The 6717-nt window shown below is 42.5% G+C and overlaps 1 long non-coding RNA gene and 1 pseudogene across 1 annotated transcript; one reads left to right on the plus strand and one right to left on the minus strand.

Annotated features, from left to right (window-relative positions):
• Window positions 1-320: 320 nt before the first annotated feature.
• On the minus strand, window positions 321-1902 carry LOC136461025 (serpin-Z1-like; annotated as a pseudogene).
• A 1367-nt stretch (window positions 1903-3269) lies between these two features.
• Window positions 3270-6440, plus strand: LOC136459081 (uncharacterized). The gene is made up of 3 exons (XR_010760137.1): window positions 3270-3746; window positions 5092-5135; window positions 6123-6440. It is a non-coding gene; the product is annotated as an uncharacterized lncRNA (long non-coding RNA).
• Window positions 6441-6717: the final 277 nt, after the last annotated feature.

Genomic DNA, 6717 nt, shown 5'->3' on the forward strand with positions numbered 1-6717 from the left:
GCCGCCTACACCATTAACGAGTTGGGCAATGGTGAGATTGGGTTTTTGATTTCCTGTTGTTGAGAGGCATGGACGATGGAACTTGATGAAAGGGATACATAAGGACGATGACATTTGGCACACTATCTTGCACACTCTCACTTGCATGATGGTTCAATTTAGCTCTCGCTAAGTTTAGTGGATTATCTGGCAAATGTCCTGGCCTTTATATAGCATATAAGTACTAACTGCTTTCGTATCATTATCACCATATTATATATATTTTGAAGTAAAATCACCATATTATATTCACTCAAAGAAGCATCACTCATCTAAAATTACTAAGGAATCAATGGATCTATCACTTGTCCAGCAAAAACCACCATGTCGCTGAGTTCCTCCTTGATCAAGAACACAAACGGGTGGTCGGCGACAAAGTCCACCGGCGCCTACAATCGCGTGCACCCAAAGCGCATAGCAACAGTGGTCATGGAGGCTGCCTCGGTCCCTTCCTCGTTCACCTCCACGAAGGACTCATGGTAGACATCGGACACGATGAGCGCCTCCACTATGTTGCCGAAGTCGGCAGCATCATGATCGAAGGGCAGGAGCAGCCCGAGGTCCAGCAGCATCTCCATCACGTTTGTCTTGTCCGCGATGGTGAACCTAGGAACCCTGAACGCACGCATGGGGACCTCGTCCGTTAGAGTTCTAGAGCTCTTGAGTAGCGCTCAGCTTGTGCAGCAGCGTCGGTAGGCCATCGTGCGCGTTTGGAAGGTAGATGTACATCGAGAACACCCAGTGCTCGCCGTGGCCTTGTTGCACATAGCAAAGCCTCACAACCTTGTAGTTGGGCTGGCAGGCGATGCGCTACTTGCTGGTGCTTGACATGAACGGCACGCGGATGACACAACCGTCGTGCAGGAAAAAGGCTTTGCCCAGCGTTAGGCAGGTGTCGAACTTGTGCTCCCACATGACCTTGAAGTAGAGTGCATTGGCGAGCACCGTCGGTGTCCCACGGTAGAGGCAGCCCATGAGAAGAACCGAAGAAGGTCCTTGATCTGGCCGACCATCGCGCTCACGATCCACTGGTTGATCTGGCTCCTCGCTTCCTCTGGCTAGCATAGATCAACACAAGGAACCAAACGAAGTTGTCTCAAGCCCACCAAATTTGTGAGTCATACATACGAGAAGAAAGGGGATTCGAGTTTACCATAGTTTTGAAGAATGCCTGATGCGCCTCTTATGTGCACTAGATCTGACTTAACTAGGTTGGACTGTCGATGTGAGAGTAAAAAAGGCCCAATAGTTTCTTTAGAGCGAGCAAGACCCAAAATGTGTCCGGCCGCCAAACATGTTGGCCCAACTAAGAATCTTTTTTTAGAACAAAGAAAACTTTATTTATGTTACTTGAGTTCTCAATAGGAAAGTCCTGCTGAAAAAATTGAGATAAAAAGTTGGGTACATCATGCAACCACATACATTCAAAATTTGAAAGTAAAGCAAACTTGGTTGTATAATGCGCAGCCATGTTTGCTTCCCTCCTTACATGAACCAAAACAAAATGTGTGCATTGTCGACTAAGTTCATGGATTTGATTTAGCACTGGAATAATAGCGCATCTATTACTAGTCTTAGAATTCCATAGCGCCACTAATTCTTGGCAATTCGTTTCGACAATCAACTTTGACAGTCCAAGATCCTTTATCATTAGCATCGCATCAAGATAAGCATAAGCTTAAGTAGTAAGAGCATCAAGTATCGACCCATGTTGTTTACATTTGGCTGCTACAAATTAACCTCGGGCATTAGTAAAATTATTCCCGAGGCACCTCCATAAGTTTCAGTTTTAAAAGCTGCATCAAAATTCACCTTAATTACCCCATCAGGAGGAGGGCACCAGTGAACTTTCTTTTCTTGCATCTTCAAAGTGTGTACTGGTGGGCTAGAATGGTTATGATCACTTACCATTTCACACGCAAACTCTAATCAACCATTCATTGGCTTAAACCTATTATCGTTTGTCATCTCCTTCTCTTCTTTTTTGCAGCTCCTATTATAAGGCAGCCTTCAATGAACTCCTCTCTATCTTTATTTCTATCTCTATCTCTATATCCTCTCTATCCTATCTATATCTCTTCTTTGTCTTATTTTATACCTGTCTACCTAGTCGTGGTGAAACCCCAGCCGTCGATTTAAAACTAACAATCAATTCCTTTCCTTGCAAAACATGAAACTGACGATCATTCTTTCTTGTGACTAGTACATTGCCTGCGGTACAAAAACATTAATTGACGCACGTGCATTGCCAACACATAGTTGACTACTCAATTAGTAGAGGACGAAGATTGTGCGACATAGGGGATGGTGAGGGGCGTATGTCTCCACAACACTTGGTAACAAGTATAATAATTGATTAAAATAGGTGAAATCCCTCTCCGACTTGTGTTCTTCCCGTCACCCAGTACAGGAGCTCTGATCTAGAGCAGATCTGGTGCCACATTTAAGGACCAAACCAGATCTCCGGTCTTGTAATAGTTTTAGAAGCTCTATTTTTTTTCCAGGAACTCATGTTCACTCCTTTTAGACGACATCTCGATTCTTTTAAGGGGCTTGACGATAGCGGTCCACCAAGCGCGGTGGTGGTTCGATGGGAAGCGAGTGAGATGATGGATGCACTGGTGAGCAGGCGGCAGAGGATAGCCGGTGAGTAGGGCTAACGGCGGTGGCGAAGCTCCAGCGCCTTTCCAAGGATTCCAATTAGGGGATCATGGACTGAAGTAGCGGGGTGGGCACAGGTGACACGGCCAGAGGCACCACTGGTGATCAGGCATGCTTAAAAAACACTACAGTATAATACTTTAGACTTAGTTGATATTATAAATTTGGAAGTATAGTATCATAGAGCTACTGCAGAAGGCAATACTTATAGAGTATTATTGTTATGATTACGATGACAAATTAACGTGAAGTACTCCTACGGGCTACCACCGTGGAGTACATGTACAAGTGAAGTACATCTTACCATATGAATCCTGCTACCAAAAGAGGGCCGGTCAGCGTGGCCACGTTGGCCACTTTTCTCAACCATCGGATCGGCCGCGCGGACGGCCCAGATCGTGCGAGCCTTGGTCTTTTTGCAAAACAAACCTTGAACTTTAGTCGAATCAACTCGTAGTCCAGACCTCCTCTTAGGTTTTTTTTCTTCAAAAAGCCCTCGAACTTTACTAAAATTAGGCATGTATATCGCCGGACCCTCTCTGTCCTGACGCGACCACGGCGACGGGTGCGGTGGCGTCGGCCGTCCTCCTCCTCCGGTGCCTGCTCCTGCTCCACCCCTGCTCTCCCTTGCCTGCCTCTCACCTCCATCTCACCCTCCCCTTCCTCTCTCTCTCTCTCTCTCTCTCTCTCTCTCTCTCTCTCCCCCCTTCCCTCCTGATGCGGCGGCGGGTGCCAGGCGAGGTCCTCATCCCTCCACGCTCCTCCTCTAACCCCTCCGCCATCCTATGGCCTCCGCCTGCCGCGCCGCTCGCAAGGAGAACCAGCAGCCCGAGTTGCGCCTGGACCTCAGGCAACGAGGCTTGTCAGTCCTCTTCTCCCTGGGGCAACCCCTCTCCCAACCCTGCTACGATGTGTCAGATTGCAGGCAGCTCGTCTGCTCAAGCTCCACCACACAAAGAAGTTGTACCTGACGCCGCCACCTGAAGCACAACTCTGGACTAGACGGTTGCATAGCTCGGCGAACTCTCCTCGCGCGTCCGCAATCGGTTAGTACATGCTCTCCTCTCAGCGTTGATGTGCGTCAATGCGTGGACATCGCGATGACCCTTCCTGCACGAGCCCGTAGCTGATGCTCAGATCTGAATCTTGTGTTCTGCCGCATAAAAGCCAAGGACTGAATCGTACAAGCAAATCAATTATGGGACTGCATCACAGTGACCACCGCTGCTGCATGCTTGCAGCCGTACATTCATGCACACAATCTGTTTGATTCAATGCTTTAGAGCCATATTTTCTAAAATATGGCAATCTATAATCTAAACTCCTCTACACCATCTCTTATGATTAATTTGATGTTCTTACATCAAGAAACCACTTCAATTCTACATGCTTCAAGCTCTAATATGAATGAGAATCGGGCAAATCCTCAAAAGTGCACACTGAATTTGAAATAGGTTCTCTACTACTTTAATAGCAACTACATGTATGTACTTTCCTGATCCAATATTCAGACCCTTTGAAAACTTAATTTCCTGTCCACACATTTCATTTCCATTTATGAAATCTAAAAATATGTAATATGAACTCCTCTACATGCAAGTGCTAACATGCAGCTGTTCTGTGACTTATTTTCTTCGGATTGACTATGTTATAGCAATATAATATGGTGCAAAGCCTGATCTAATTTCTAGATATGTTATATTACATTTTAAATTTCTATTCCTCAAAATTTACAGTAGCAGAATCTTTGCTTTTCAAAACCTGAAATATAGTATGGTGCAAACGCTAATCTAATTTCTAAAAATGTTATCTTGCACCTTATATTTCTATTCCTAAAAATTGATGGTACAATAATCTTTGCTTTCTGAAATCTGAAATTTTATTATACACTAGCATATCTTATTTTTGTACGACTATAATGTCCTGATTCCATATTAAAACTGATACAACAAGTGAACTGGTTTACAAAGTATATTACATTAAACCTAAGAAATAGGATTAACTTCTGCCTGGGCTCCTGATAGTTTGCTTTGCGTCTCTACTGATGCCTTTCGGTGTAAATCAAATTATTACAATAGTTTATGGAGATAATGATATATGAACCCACGATCCTCACTAATCTTTTTATCTGAAGCTGCAAGAAAAAGAAAAGACAAACAGGGCCTCTATTCATAATTAAAAAGGAAAGAAAACAAGAGGCATATTTTCATCACATAATTTATACAAAATTAATTTGTTATATATATATATGATGATTGATAAATCATCTTGTTTTGGAATCTCCTCAAGTACTACTGCTTAGATTTATTTCTCAAATGTTTTTCTGCTTGAAATTCAACACCTCAGCACAATACTTAGCTCTCAACTCTCTACTCTTGATTGTCATTTCAGGTGCAAATCTCAGGTTCTCAGCAGATACTGCTAATTCCCTTGAGGTGAGATAAACCATATATTATTGTTTTCTCTCAAATACAAGGATTTAAAACCAATAAAAAAGTAGCAATGTCTTATCACGAAGATATATATGAACCGTAGTACTAGATTGATCCTCTGTGGCACTAACCTTTTCATAACACCTTCTATTCATCTTTTTCTTTTCAGTTTACTTGGGCACATGAATCTCTATAATTAGTTAATTACTAATCTTGGTTCATTTTCTTACAAATAATTGCCCAACAGCTTAACTGAAGCAATTCAGCTTAAATATTCTATGCTACTCAGATTTACAGTACTTGTATTTATACTACAAACTTAATATCTTGCCTATTCCAATAGCCAATGTTGATATAACACAGTAACTTATAGGTCAAAATGAATTTTGGCAAATACAGTTTCAGCATATTAACTGTGTACATATAATGCTCCAACTACTAAGTGAAATTGTAATATAAACTACCAAAATAAATGCAGTTAGAACTATACAGTTTCAAAACATAAGGGAGCTATGGCTGACGATCAGGGATGAAGCCAGAAAAAAAATAGGAGGGGCTGAACAAAAGAATAGAGGTTTTTTTATCTTCTCTTAGCCTTAGCTCCTCCTACCTAATACATATATGCATAAAATTTTAAGGGAGGGCTTAGGGGGGCTCCACGTGCCTAGGATCGGTAGGGGGGGGGGGGGGCTAGAGCCCCCCCAGCCCCACCGCTGCCTCCGTCGCTGCCGACGATCACTTCATTATCTCAAAAAGAAAAACAGTGATTTATTGATTAACCGACTTTCTATTGCTTGATCTTTAAGAATGTCTATAACTGATGGGTTTCTCGAGGATACCTATTATCATCTCTCAGTTTTTTCTCTCATGTACCTGCCATCAATTTTGTTAAGCTTTTTCACGTATCTGCAATTTGAATTTATTATTTTCAAAAGAGATTTTCTTTGTTGTATCTAATATAATCAACGATTTCCTTCCCTTCATATGTAGGATTATAAATGGGTAGGCCTTGATGAATTTATTGAGGCAAAAGAACTGGCCCCCATGTCCATTGTTGCGCACCATCATGTCAATCCTACAACATACCGTGGAATCACAATACAAAAGGAGCTTAGTGGTTAGTGCTGCGCACACAATGTTGCTACCCTACCTTGCCAAATCCGGCCAATCTAATAGGTTGGCATTAACTCTTTTGTTCCGGTGAAGTACTCTAGGGCTAACTCTGAATTGCCTCATATGTTGTGTGATTACAAGTGAAATGGATCGTTTACATGGAATTTTTGTTGATTTGAATCTGTTGTGTGCCTCAAACACATGCAGTGATGCCTCATATGTTGTGTGATTGCAAGTGAAACTGATTGGTTACATGAAAATTCTGTTGGTTTCAACCCGTCGTGTGTTTCAAATACTACAACATGGATGTACAACAACAACCATCCACATGCAAAAAGGATAGCTATAAATCCTCGAGCGCATTGTCCATTCTACCATCGTGCCAGCTTAAGTGGATATATGCCCTGGGCAAAAACTTGTGCTCAGACATGCATTGCTAAAAAAACCCGACCCCATCAAGCAAAAGATTAAT

This window comes from Miscanthus floridulus, chromosome 6, assembly GCF_019320115.1.
Source record: "Miscanthus floridulus cultivar M001 chromosome 6, ASM1932011v1, whole genome shotgun sequence".
In the NCBI taxonomy this organism is placed as follows: Eukaryota; Viridiplantae; Streptophyta; class Magnoliopsida; order Poales; family Poaceae; genus Miscanthus; species Miscanthus floridulus.